The sequence below is a fragment of the Ceratotherium simum genome, chromosome 19 (assembly GCF_057802395.1).
Source record: "Ceratotherium simum simum isolate JZ-2026a chromosome 19, ASM5780239v1, whole genome shotgun sequence".
Taxonomy (NCBI): domain Eukaryota; kingdom Metazoa; phylum Chordata; class Mammalia; order Perissodactyla; family Rhinocerotidae; genus Ceratotherium; species Ceratotherium simum.
In genome coordinates, this window is record NC_141918.1 from 11,060,771 (window position 1) to 11,074,519 (window position 13,749).

At 42.5% G+C, this 13,749-nt stretch overlaps 1 long non-coding RNA gene and 2 other non-coding genes across 5 annotated transcripts; all 3 read right to left on the minus strand.

Moving 5' to 3' along the window:
• Positions 1–10,675: 10,675 nt before the first annotated feature.
• Positions 10,676–12,681, minus strand: LOC106800552 (uncharacterized). 3 transcript variants are annotated; one of them, XR_015555221.1, is made up of 5 exons: positions 12,587–12,681; positions 12,019–12,240; positions 11,838–11,915; positions 11,690–11,754; positions 10,676–11,360 (listed from the first exon to the last, which is right to left on the minus strand). It is a non-coding gene; the product is annotated as an uncharacterized LOC106800552 (long non-coding RNA). The 3 variants fall into 3 exon arrangements; XR_001389930.2 differs by lacking the exon at positions 12,587–12,681 and having other exon boundaries at positions 10,676–11,096; positions 11,292–11,360; positions 12,019–12,575; XR_015555220.1 differs by lacking the exon at positions 12,587–12,681 and having other exon boundaries at positions 12,019–12,573.
• LOC147914499 (small nucleolar RNA SNORD50) lies at positions 11,178–11,248 on the minus strand. The gene has a single exon (XR_015555293.1). It is a non-coding gene; the product is annotated as a small nucleolar RNA SNORD50 (small nucleolar RNA).
• Positions 11,508–11,577, minus strand: LOC147914500 (small nucleolar RNA SNORD50). Its single transcript, XR_015555294.1, has one exon. It is a non-coding gene; the product is annotated as a small nucleolar RNA SNORD50 (small nucleolar RNA).
• Positions 12,682–13,749: the final 1,068 nt, after the last annotated feature.

Here is a 13,749-nt window from a genome sequence, read left to right on the forward strand (position 1 = left end):
GCCACTGAAGCTGAAGTGATAAATCCCATATTATTTTATTCATGTCAATAAGTAGCTTTCTAGAGTTTTGTTTGTTAGACTCACCCAAGGAACTCTTCTTTGGGAAGACTGATCAGACATCTTGAAGATATGTGACATTATTGTAAAGAATGGAGAGTGCCAATATCTTAAGATAAATATATCATCTTTATTGTAAAAAATGATTTAAAGCATATTTCCTGTGGAAAGTGGATCTTAAGTAGCAGTATGTTGTTGACATGACCCCAAAACATCCAATCAGCAACTTACACTCAGGTTGCCTCTCTTTTTTTGATGGTAGCAGCCACTGATGATCATTGCTTAGATACATTTTTAATTCATTAGATGTTGCAAAATAGTGATATTCTAATTATCTCAGTCTTTTTCAGTTATTAACTGGGATACACCAATAAAGAGAAACTTCTCACCTTCTATGTGATTATCCGTTACCACAGTTGGTGTTGGAAAGTCCCTTTATTTGCCAGTTCTGAAAGTGATGAATTGGTTCACCAGCATCCTCTAACAGTATCAAAATCCATTTTTTTTTTTTGGTATCGTTATGAATTCATAGATTTGAGCATATTTTATGTATTTCAATCCATTGTAGTTATTATCCTTAATAATAGTCTAAGTTTCCATCTTTGGACAGTAGGAGATGCTCCAAGCTGTCTCCTGAGTTCTTTTAACACACTCGAGCAGTCTTTGACAGCTTTCTTGCTCTCTGCTATAGCACCAGGCTCATCTTGTACATTTCTTGCCTCAGATTTGTAAGCAGTCATTTCTCCAACGAGCCCTGTTTCCTTTTAATGGTAAATGCTAGAAAACACAATCTGGGCCCCAGGGGTAGGGTTCACAGGTTTTGATGCATGTGAATCATTCATGCTTCGAGTTTCTGTGTTTTCTTTTACAGTGGTTCCCATTTTACTCAGAGCAAAATCCTCCCAGTGACCCATAAGGCCCTATATGATCTGCATGCTCTGTTTCTTCTCTTACCCCACATGGTCTGGTCTTTGGCTGCTGCCATGGGAATGCCCTTTTCCCAGATATGTGCACAGCGTAATCCCTCACCCTCTGTAAGTCTGCTTAATCGCACCTTCTCATGGAAGCCCATCCTGTCAACTCCATTTAAACTCACGACCCTACTCACCTCCCCAAACCCACTCCCAGTGTCCTGTGTTGTTTTTTTTTCCCATATCACTTCTCATTTTCTCATATACTTTATAACTTATCTATTTATTATGTAGTACCCTTCTCCTCCTCCTAAAATATAAGCTCCACCAGGACAGGGAGAATGGTCGTTTGGTTCACTGCTCTATCTTTAGTGCTTAGGACAGCACCTGGACAGGGTAGCTATTCAGCATCTATTTGTTCAATGAATAAAACCTTAGGATATTTCTGAATCATCTCACACCTAACCTATCAGGGTGGCTCAGGCTCCAAAGGAACAGACTGAATTTAAAGCAAACAACAGGGCCAGCCCCGGTAGCCTAGTGGTTAAGTTTGGCACGCTCTGTTTTGGCAACCCTGGCAGCCTGGGTTCGGTTCTCAAGAGCAGACCTGCACCACTTGTCTGTCAGTGGCTATGCTGTGCTGGTGGCTCACATACAAAAAAGGAAGATTGGCAACAGATGTTAGCTCAGGGAAAATCTTCCTCAGCAAAAAAAGAAAAAAAAAAAAAAAGCAAACAACATCCATCAAGAAACTGAGCTATATCTAGATATATGCAGAGATAAGTCGATGAATTTCAAAACTCTCCTGACATTTCTGGGTATGTGATCAGACTCTGAGCAATGTCTGTGCATTCATTTTTGAAAAAGAAATGTAATATAAGCCAAGCGTCTCCATCAGTGATGAAAATAAAAGATCAGAATTGAGATGTATCCCAGAGAAGTTTAGTGTGCTTAATGCCCGTGTTCTCACTATTGTAATTAACTGATCAACTATTAGCAACAGCCCCCAAACTGTATTCTTGTATTAAAATAGTTGATTAGTTATTTGGCTTGTGGTTTTATTACTGCTAAAATCCATATTTTAAATAACTGGAGGCCATATCATCTATACAAAATTGATGCGACAAATAGGGATTTTGGGTTACTATTGACATAGCAGGGTTAAGCCTAATCTGAGATTCAGATCTGTCTGGGCTCATGAGGCTGAGCCTTCCAGGTTCTTAGGATGAATTGTAGGATGGGAGCCGGCTAGGAAGAGACCACAGATGGAGCAGAGAATAGGAAAGTACTAAACCCAAGCCTGACCCCAGAGACCTAGTCTCAGTGCCATGGAAACATGTCCATGAAAAAAGGCAGAAAGGGCTGTTTCTGAGGGGCTTTGTGAGACAGGAGGCACACGCAGTGCTGCACAGATTTCTACTTTATGAGGCATAGCACCAGGAGGATGATATGAAGACACAACACTCCTCTGGACCATAATAGTGTCAGCACCAAAGGAGACTTGGATGCTTTGTGGGAGGCACCGGATGTGTGGAGGTACCCAAAGGAGGGGCCACAGTAATAGGCAGAGTATCAAGAAGGACTCTGGGAGAAGACCTACTTGGGAACACATGTGCGATACTCTAATGGAGACCCCAGAAGCTCTCCGAAGAAATTTTGTTTGGGCTAGAGGCCCTTGTCAAGAGATGGGCTGTGAGCCAGTACATTTTAAAGTGATCTTATGCATTCCCATTGATTAATAAATTCTGAAGAAATTTAAATTTTCACTGGGAAAAAATTGGGGCACCACACTATTAGCAGATTGAGCACTGGACTGAGAGGGTTAGAGGATGTTGGTTGTCATTTTGGTCATTATCTAGCTGGGTTACCTTGGGAAGTCAAGAATCCGAATTTAGACTTTAGAGGGTCTTGGAAGTTGATTAGGGCCAGCCTCCTTTCTCCAACTCACACTGACGGGAGACTATGATATGGAGGCAGTACATCCTACTACTGGGAAGTTCAGTTTAGGTTGAGTTGCAGTTTGCCTCTTTTTATTTAATTGATCTCCTTTGTGCCTTCTAGAGAAACACTTAGGTAACTGTTCCTCTGGAGAAGGTATTTAGTGGGGTAATACCATCTGTTGACTTAACTGCCAGATTTTTAATTTTATTTATTTATTTACTTTTCCCCCAAAGCCCCAGTAGATAGTTGTATGTCATAGCTGCACATCCTTCTAGTTGCTATATGTGGGACGCGGCTTCAGCATGGCCGGAGAAGCGGTGCGTTGGTGGGCACTGGGGATCCGAACCCGGGCCACCAGCAGCGGAGCGCGCGCACTTAACCGCTAAGCCACGGGGCCGGCCCCATAACTGCCAGATTTTAAATTTCAATTCCTCCACTTCCTATGTGACCTTTTTTAGGTTACTTTTCTAATCTGTAAGATGGGTATAATACTACTACCCACCACATGGGATTATTACTAATATTACTATTATCTCACATATTGTCAAATATCTAAAAATAGTCATCATACCTTCCCTTGATTTTCACTTCAGGTTAAATATTTCCAAGTCATTAAAATATCGTCCAGAAGACGTGGCTCCCAGAGCCCTTGTCTTCTTCTTTAGGATACTTCCTAGTTTGTCACTACTGTTCTTAAATGTGGCACCCAAACTAAAAAACAATATGTTAATGTGCAAAAGACAGCATATGATGAAATCATTCCTTCCAGTAATCTAGACCTTAAGCAGCCTATATGTTAAATTTCTCAATTTGTTTACTCACATATAAAATGTATAAATACTAAATAATGACTACTTTATCTATCTTCCAGGTTCCCGTAAGAGAAACCAAGATGATGTTACTGTGAAAAATAAAGAGAACTAAAATATAAAAGTGTCAGTCATTATCTTATGCCAAGTATTTTTCATTAAATAGGGAAAAAAATCATGATAGGTAAGACCTATCAGTTACAAAAAAAAAGGTCAAGTTTTAAAACTTATTGCAATCTTCATGTTCATACAGAAAAAGGAAATTTTACACTGTTAAATATTTAGTAAGCCTAAATCATCTTTTGTTATATGAGGTAATTACGAAGGAACTAATTCCATTTACGTTCAAAAGCTTTTCCTGTGAAGCCTAAGACTTCAGACAACATTCACTTTCTAAGATAGTTTAATTTCAATCTCTTACTTCTTTACTGAGATTTTTTACGAAAAATTATTTCTCAGGGCCGGCCCTGTGGCTTGGTGGTTAAGTGCGCGCGCTGCGATGCTGGTGGCCCGGGTTCGGATCCCGGGTGCGCATCGAGGCACCACTTCTCCGTTCATCCTGAGGCCGAGTCCCGCATACAGCAACTAGAAGGATGTGCAGCTACGACATACAACTATCCACTGGGGCTTTGGGGGGAAAAAAATAAAATAAATAAAATCTTAAAAAAAAAAAAAAAAAAAAATTATTTCTCAAATAATTGAACTTGATGTTGAAACACGTGGAGAGACAGTATTGTGAGTGGCAGTTGTTTGTTAATATTCAATAAGTGGGGGCCAGCCTGGTGGCACAGCGGTTAAGCGCGGGCACTCCACTGCAGCGGCCCAGGATTCGCAGATTCGGATCCTGGGCGCGCACCGACACACCACTTGTCAAGCCATGCTGTGGCGGCGTCCCATATAAAGTGGAGGAAGATGGGCACAGACGTTAGCCCAGCACCAATCTTCCTCAGCAAAAAAGAGGATTGGCATTGGATGTTAGCTCAGGGCTGATCTTCCTCACACACAAAAATATATATATATTCAATAAGTGCACTGTATGTCCAGTTTCAATGCGATAAAAACCTAAAGGGAAAATGTATACAATCAGGGACTACATTGCCTGAAGCTTTTTCATAGTTATTGCTTATAATTTTTTAGCAAAATACAAACTCCCCAAATCATAGCAGTGGCCATTTATCCTTTGCTTCTGTCCTAGTCTGTTAAAGCCGCCATAACAAAATACCAGACTGGGTGCCTTAAACAATAGAAATTAATTTTCCCACAGTTCTGGTCGCTGGAAAGTCTAAGATCAAGGTGCCAGGAAAGTAGGTTTTATTTTGAGGCTTCTGGTCGTGGCTTGTAGTCAGCTGTCATCACACCGTGTGCTCACAACCTCTTCTTTGTGGACGCGCAGGAGAGAGGGGGAGGGTGAGCTCTCTGGTGTCTCTTCTTTTTTTTTGAGGAAGATCAGCCCTGAGCTAACATCCATGCCAACCCTCCTCTTTTTGCTGAGGAAGACCCGCTCTGAGCTAACATCTATTGCCAATCCTCCTCCTTTTGTTTTCCCCCAAAGCCCCAGTAGATAGTGGTATGTCATAGTTGCACATCCTTCTAGTTGCTGTACGTGGGACGCTGCCTCAGCATGGCCCGAGAAGCGGTGTGTTGGTGCGCGCCTGGGATCTGAACCCGGGCCGCCAGTAGCGGAGCTTGCTCACTTAACCGCTAAGCCATGGGACGGGCCCATGGTGTCTCTTCGTATAAGGACACTCATCCCATCGAATCAGCGCCCTATCCTTACGACCTCATTTAACCTTAATTACTTCCTTTGAAGCTGTCTTCAAATACAGCCACACTGGAGTTAGGGCTTCAACATGAACTTTGAGGACACAAATACTCAGTCCATCACTGCTTCCAACTTTTCTCATTTATCTCTTTTGGAGAACTTACATCACATTATCTTTGCCTGCCCTAAATATACATACTGAATTCCATTTCATTAGACAAATTTTTTTTATGGGAGCCATTACATTGTCCTAGGTGCAGAGTTCAGGAGATGAAAGTGCAGTTTCTGCTTGCAAAGAACTCACACTCTAGGGCTAGAGAGAGATAAACCAATAATCAGAATACAGCATGCTATAGGTCATTTTGTAGTATAACCGGAGAGGACCTTATTTTACCTCATTTTCATCAGCATCTTTCCATGGTACATCTGATCTTTGTCATTACCTGGGATGGTTTTCCAGCACTCTCTCGTTTTTTTTCCCTAATCAGCCTAGATGTCAAGGTCAATAATTTTAACACTTTAACCTACCTCCTCAATTCTCTAGGCCTGTCCTTACTTTGTTCTTCCTGGCCAGTTCATCCCCAATTTTGGATTAATCCATTTATCTGCTTTGTGCTTCCAGGCAGATAAGCTCCATGGGAGAATAGTGAATCAAGCTAATTAACTTTTTTTTTTTTTCCCCCAAAGCCCCAGTAGATAGTTGTATGTCATAGTTGCACATCCTTCCAGTTGCTGTATGTGGGACGCGGCCTCAGCGTGGCCGGAGAAGCAGTGCCTCAGTGTGCACCCGGGATCCGAACCCGGGCCGCCAGCAGCAGAGCGCGCACACTTAACCTCTAAGCCACGGGGCTGGCCCGCTAATTAACTTTTAAAATTGGTAGTTTTCAGCCTCAGCAGGCACTTGAGTGCTGCAAGGAGACCTCTAACTTGTCCATAGTCGACTCCACTTCTCTAAGTCCAGTGTCTGATGAACTCTTACCACACTTCAATTCCTCATCTCATTCTCTCCTGAAGACCATTTTGCCTGATACTTTACAAAGCTGTCCTCAGATATCAACTCCTTTGATTTCCATGCTGACCAATGCTCTGCATTAAAGCCAAGGCCATGTCCAGCCCATCACCCAAGCAGTTATTTGCTAAATTCTCACCCTTGCTTTTCATTCCAGAACTTCTTGATTTTCTATCTAGTTTCTGTTCCAGATATGGCAATTGGATTTCTGCTTCCTAATTTTTGTCCCTTGGCACAAAATAATCTCTAGGATTTGAACTAAACCTGGAATGTCTTACTCTTGGAACGTCCCAGAACTCAAGTCTTGGAACACTTCTCTATATTCATTCCCATGGTGATCTCATCTAATCTCATGGCTTTAAGCATACCTTCCACACGCTGGTAACTCCCAGTTTTATTTCTCCAGCTCAGATCTCTCCCCTGAACTCCAGACTTCTATATCTAACTCAAAATCTCATTTGGACATCACACACCATCTCAAACACAAGTTCAAAATCAAGCCTCTACAAGAGAACACTTTTGGGAGAGGACAGTCGTCATCTTGATTATGGTAACAGTTTTACGGGTGTATACCTATGGAAAAACTCATCAAACTGTACACTTTAAATATGTACAATTTATTGTACATCAATTATAATCAATAGTTAGGAGGCAAAGCTACATCAAAAGTTTCCTGACCTAAGTAATGCACTGTATTTGTAAATGTTATTTTCTTCAAATGATTGAATATCCTGAAATGCTTTTCCACTGTTAGTACTCTTTTTAGAATCAACTGAGTAAGCATAACTAATAAAATGAAGTCCCCAAATAGGTTGGATTATGCTGTACTCGATTTGAGATTCTGAGATTAAATCCTACTTCCTGTTATAACTCAGCCACATGGCATGCCTGGACCTCAGTAATGGACTAGGAGTAAGGGGAGGAGGCCAGGACTAATCAGAATAAGACCAAGGTGCCTGGTTCTTTCATTGGAAAGGCACCCTCTCCCCCACCTCCAAGATGTTCCGTTAAATTTCCGCCAACTTCATGGCACACTTGTGTTTTCATCTGATGTCTGCACATACCCAATTGTGTAGAATCGGTGAGGTGGAGCAAGGCCAGAGGCAGTGGCACTCTTCAGTGAGGCAACTGTAAATACTATGCTTTAAGTACTATTTGGAGCTGGAACCCAGCTTTTGGGAGGAAAGATGGGAAGAAGGGTCCCACTCCCAGAGAGGAGGGACTGACAAAAGAAGCCGGCTATCCCAGTAGGCTGGGATTCAAATAAAGGCTCTAGTTCTAACTAGGGAACTAGTGTAAAAACCACGAAAACAGCCAAAAACTCTTTCAAGACTGGGCACAATCAGTTCAGAGGGCACTTGTTTGGGAAGCCAAGTGCAGTGGATATTGGATTTCTGGCAATAGAACTTTAGAAAGCACCAAATGGTAAGTTTGAGCCTACTGTATTTTAAGATAACCTGTAAGCATGGTGTAAGGCAGAGAAAAAAGAATTTCTATTTGCTAAAGTCACCAAAGCCAGACAGATGCCGATTCTGCTCTTTCAGCTTCTGAAACCAGCCCTAATAAAGCAGATGCCAGTCTATCATAGTACTGTTCCTTTATGTCTTTACGGCTTTCAAGTCTCCATCGAGTTCTCTATTATAAAGTTGCAGATATGTTCTTGAGGGTTAAATCCCTTACCCAGCTAACAACTTAAAGGTCCCTGGACTTAGTCGTTACCTGTTTTAGTAATAAAAGATATCACCCAATAAGTCAGTATTCATAAATCAAGCTAGTAGACTCTTAATAAAACCCCTGGGTGAATGCAAAGTGCCATCCAGGTATGTACTAAAAGCTATGAACCAATTAGTAATTTTAACGGAAGCAACATTACATAATTACATGTTGAGCTTTCAAGTTTTTTTAAAATTTTTTTATTAATTTTTTCCCCCAAAGCCCCAGTAGATGGTTGTACATCATAGTTGCACAGCCTTGTAGTTGCTGTATGTGGGATGCAGCCTCAGCACAGCCGGAGAAGTGGTGTGTTGGTGTGAACCCGGGCCACCAGCAGCGGAGCGCGTGCAATTAACCGCTAAGCTACAGGGCCGGCCCTGAGCTTTCGAGTTTAATTCCACTAAAATTATACCTCTTTCGGACCCAAACTAATTTCTCGTTCAAGTTGGACCCTGCAGTCAACAGGACTCAAAGTGACTTTGACTGTGTATCTTCCTACTAAATGTGTCAAATGGCTAGTTGCCTTTTAGTTATTTTGCTCAAAAACCTTAGTAAGGGTATTTTTTAACATTTCAGCCTTATCCTTTTTCATCCCGCATCTATCCATCCAATTGCTACCTAAATTCTCAATTTGTCATCCTATAGTTCTGGAGCATACTATCTTTGCTCAGTGCTTTTTATGCCTAAATCTGTCTTCCCACATCTGAGCTGGTTTTGACTCCAATTCACCTGTTCAAACTCTCCCACAGCACTTTGCCATCTCTATAGCTTGCCTTTGATTTTTTTCTTGGCATCTTGTACCACTATTGACATACGGTAGACATAGAAGTGTTTCATCTCTGACCCTCTTGGCAGAGCACAATATATTAGTACGAAGTACTAGTACAGTATATTTATACTAAGTAAATGAACATTACTAATTTGATTTGGATCATATCAACTAAAGAAATGTGACCTATTACAAGATCCACTGGGAGGGAAAGGAGCAAAACGAGAAGGAACTGCAGGAAAAGAGGTCGGGGGCTCTAAAGCAAAATTTGCCTATTTCACAACTTTGCCTTGTTTTAAAGTGGTTTGCCAGCTTTGACAAGAGTAGACACTTTTTCCTCATTTTGTGTAAGACCCCAATTAATCTTTCATCATTTATTGTTCATGTCACATTTAATGTACAACCTAAAGTGCCAGGTAGTTAAGATACCTAGGTACTTAAGACACATCAGTGAATGAAAACATAGATCTTAGAGTATGCTCAAGTTCCAAATACAGCAGGGATCAAGGGTGCAGACTGCAATGTCAAACACTGTTTACTCATGTCTAAATACATGTAACAACAAAGATGTAATAAAGAACAAGGCTATCAAAACAATGCTACTTGGAAGTAGTTTGTAGCATTGAGCAATTGTAGGTGTCCTAAGAGGCAAGATTTTGTCAACTGCTGCATTTTACATACACTATCTCACCTGAAGGTGCCTTTTATCTCTAAATGTGTAAGGTCCCAGTTTTCCTTCTTTTGGCAATATAAGATAATTCTACGTAACCCATTATGCCAAATGATCTTTTCCATTGCTAGATTTCTGGAAGCCTTAAGGCGACTTAATTTCCTGCAAAGTAGCTGCTGAGGTTCATTTTCCTAGAACCATACTTGACCATGTACAGTCACTGGAATTCCTTGTACCTGTGGGTTTTTTCAGTAATGTGCAGGTACCCAAAATACTAAGTGCTTCATCTCTATGTGGTGGCATTAATACTTTGTATTTAATATGGCTATGAGAAACATTTCCAGAGATCCATTTTATACATTGTCTTAACATTTGGGGAAAAGTGACTAACGTGCCTAGCCACCAAACTGCAGGTTTGTCAGTCTCATGAGTCTCTCCTGAACTGCACGGGACCCAAACTGAATTCTTTTCACTAATGCAGGAAAACAAACATTTTAGGAAAAAGTTGGCAGTTCAGTATAAGATGACAAAAATATTGGCTTTTGACTGACATTTAAATATGGCTTGGGAACAATTTATTCATGCAGTTATTTAGGGAAAATGATCATGCATGGGGCCCAGACATCTTGCTTAGATCAGATGCTATTACTGTTTACACTAAGTCCATTCTGTGCAATGTCTGACTAGTTTTAAGCCAGATTTCAGTGACCTCCCCTCCTGACCCGTTATGCTGTGTTTTCTTCCTTTATTCTAAGTTTCACTCCCCATTTTTTAGCTAAAACAACCTTTCAAATTACATTAAGACTAAATAGTCCATGATTTAATTAATAATCAGGCCGATCATTTTGATGCCTGGTATTTTTCTCTCCTCCAGTAACAGGTCCTCTCTCCACTCTGCTCTCCCCCACATTAATTTGGCAATACTTATACCCTGCAGAAGCCAAGGTCTTCCATCTCTCTCCTTATTCTTGTGATTGCCCAACAGTTCTCTCTCCATAAATACTGTACTGAGGATTTCCCCACAATAGTCAGTATAAACTTTCACTCAGCTTTAATTACAATTATGCATTTTAAATTCAAACAGGTGACCAAAGGTAAAACAGTTCATTCAGAAAAATTTGATTACAAAGGTGGGCAACTGGAAAAGAATTTTCTATTAAAAATACTTAGTACCACAGGTATTCCTGTACTTACAAAGTATAAATAGATCTAGGAAGTAACCTACTGGTTTACAGGTTGTGACCCTCTTGGATAGTGTGACATGATTAAATAGAAATGGCTTGAATCTTATGGATACATTAATCTAGATTCGATGTTGGTTCGGAATCTATTTAAAAAATTAAAAATCAATATAACCCGTCTTGATTTGTATGTTTTCTTTCCATGTCCGTAAAATGAAGAGCTTTTCCTGATCACCAGTTTTTCATATGACAAGTAAATCTCATGGTACTAGCCCTAGAAAAGGAAAAACATTTGAGATTTACAAGACTATCAACATCAGAACTTACTTAAACGTTATTGTCCTTATAATGGTCTATCTCAGAAGCCAGATCCGTATTAAGTTTTTTCAACAGAAATTCAGGTTCGGGATAGGATCATCATCGATTAAGACCAAGGACACAGTATTGACTGATTAATATCTCCACTCACAGAAATGGTTACACCTGAGGAACTTCACAGCAAACTGGCCTTTTTCAATGGGCTGACAGCGACCCCTCACTGTTGGCAGAGAAAAAAAGAATACACAACATACTATTGTGGAGTAGCCGAGTTTTCCACTCCCCCAAAAGACTTATAAACAGAACGTCCTCAGTTATAAAATCCAAGCAACAAAAATTTATGACTTCATATCTACACATTGGTCTTATCTCAGAAGCCGAATCCGTACATGCTTTTCTTCAGGTTGTCAGCTTCGGGATAGGTTTCATCATTGATTAGACCATAATCCATTAAGCTATGTTATGGTGACATTTACCATAAACCAAAGGTCAAAAGCCAAGTACTGTATTAGAGATACTGTAGTAGATCTTGTAAGCCACACAACTTACTTCAAAATGAAGCTGCTGGTCAATGACACCCATAGCTTCACTAGTATTTATCAAGCCCCAGGATGCTGTTCAAGGACAAAAAAAAATTTCATTTAACCTACATACGGACTACACATGGACTGAATCAAAGTACTAGTCCAACACATACCTGGTAAGATTGTCAGGTTTTAACCAAGTAATTTTCCAGCAAATACTCTCTCGTATGTTTTGAAATTTTCCTTTGCATCTAATAAAAAGAAGTAAATTTCAAATGATGCACCATCTTCTATTCCTAAAAATCAACAGGTTTACTTCTTCAGTTTAAAAACTAAGCTCTTAACAATACATACCTTAGCATCTCCACGTAACAGCTCCGTTACACTGAGAGCCATTGTTCCTGCGGTGGATCAACATATTTAAAATAAAGCATTCTCATCGTACGTCACAGTGCAAGATTTTCAGTACTAAAACCGTCCCCTTCATTAATCCGATCTGGACACAGCGCCATCTGGGCACAGTACAACTCAGTCTCATGCATTGTCGGGAGCTGCCCACTGAAGTAACCGTTCGGTCTGGCGACGGGAGAAAGATTCGCTTTAGTAATAAACGCCTCCTGCTCTTAACGTAAACCTAACTCCCCGCCCCAAATCCTGGGAATGTGGTTGTTTTCCCGCCGCAGCTCAGGCTCAGCGGGCCGGCTGCCCGGGCTCGGCACCCAGGCCGCGCGCAGCGTCCGCGCCATCAGCAGCAGCCTCAGGTGGAAGTCCGCCGCCACCTCGACTCAGGACACGTGGCAGTCCGGCTGCGTGTTTCCGACGTGCAAGCTTTCAACACTCTAAGCTTAAACCTCTAAAACCTTTTCACAGCCTGCAGCCACCAACCCAAGCCCGGGTCATCCGAGTGCGCTCGGATACTCACCCGCGACGCCCTCTCACCGACCACCACGCAGCAGCTCCCAAATCCCGACGTAAAAGACCGAGCGGTGCCGCCAGCAGTTCCCTATATAGCCTCCCCTGAGTCAGACCGAGGCCGCCCCGCCCCCTCGCACCTATTGGACTCGGGCGAAGACGGGGGCGTGGCCGTCTCCCGAGGGGAAAGCGCGAGAGCGCGCGTGGCGGCTCTTTTCTTTCGGGGCTCGTTCCGGGGCGTGGTGCGCGCGCCGCCCGCCCGCCGCGCGCCCGCCCAGTCCCCGGCGCGCGTCCGCTGGCGGCGCTGCGATCCGTCGCTTGGGAGTCTGGCTCTACGTGGCGCGGGAGTGGCGCCAGAATTCAAACTAACAGCCGCAGTTGGAGGCGAGGCTCCCGCATGCCCCGAGCCAAGTCTGCCCCAGACGCATGGGGCGGCTCGGGGCCGCGAGTGGACTTGAGTGTTGCAGCGCAGGGCGGCCTCCGCTTATGCCCCACTAGAAGGCGGGCTGGCTGGTTGGCTGGCGCCTGGCTGGAGTTGACGCCCCGCGGCCGCCGCACGCCCAGAAAGAGAAATCATCTGGCAGACTCACTGACGTGAAAAAAAAATGGGAAAGCGCCGCGTTTCTCCTCCGGTCCACGGGGAAAACACCGCGCCTCAGGAAGGCGGCCCGCCGCGCTCCCGCGGCCCACCGGCCCCAGGCCGGCCTCCAGGCCCCGCGGGGGCCCGCCCCGCTGCACGCTTCCGTGTGCCAGGCGCTGCTCTGACGCTCGCTGTCAGCACGTCCAGTTCTTCCTGAGACAGCAAACCCGAGAGGTAAATACTCCACTTGGCAGAGGAGAAAATTGAGGCCTAAAGCAGCTAAGTAATTTGCCTAAATTCACACAACTGAACAACTTTGCTATTTTAATTTCTTTGTACTAAGTTCATTAGAAGGAATGCAGGAGAAAGATTAATTTGACAAATATCCCAGAATACTTTATCCAAACGACACTTAGAAAATTCAGTGGCAACGATTGTATTAATTACTATGTGTGAGTAAATGTACGTATATGCACTCACACACAAGCACATATGACATTTGAACATTTTGAATTTAAAAGTTGAGGTCTTCATAGCACTTATTACTAATTAGTATTTACATGTGCATTTGTTTATTGTCCTTCTCATCTAAG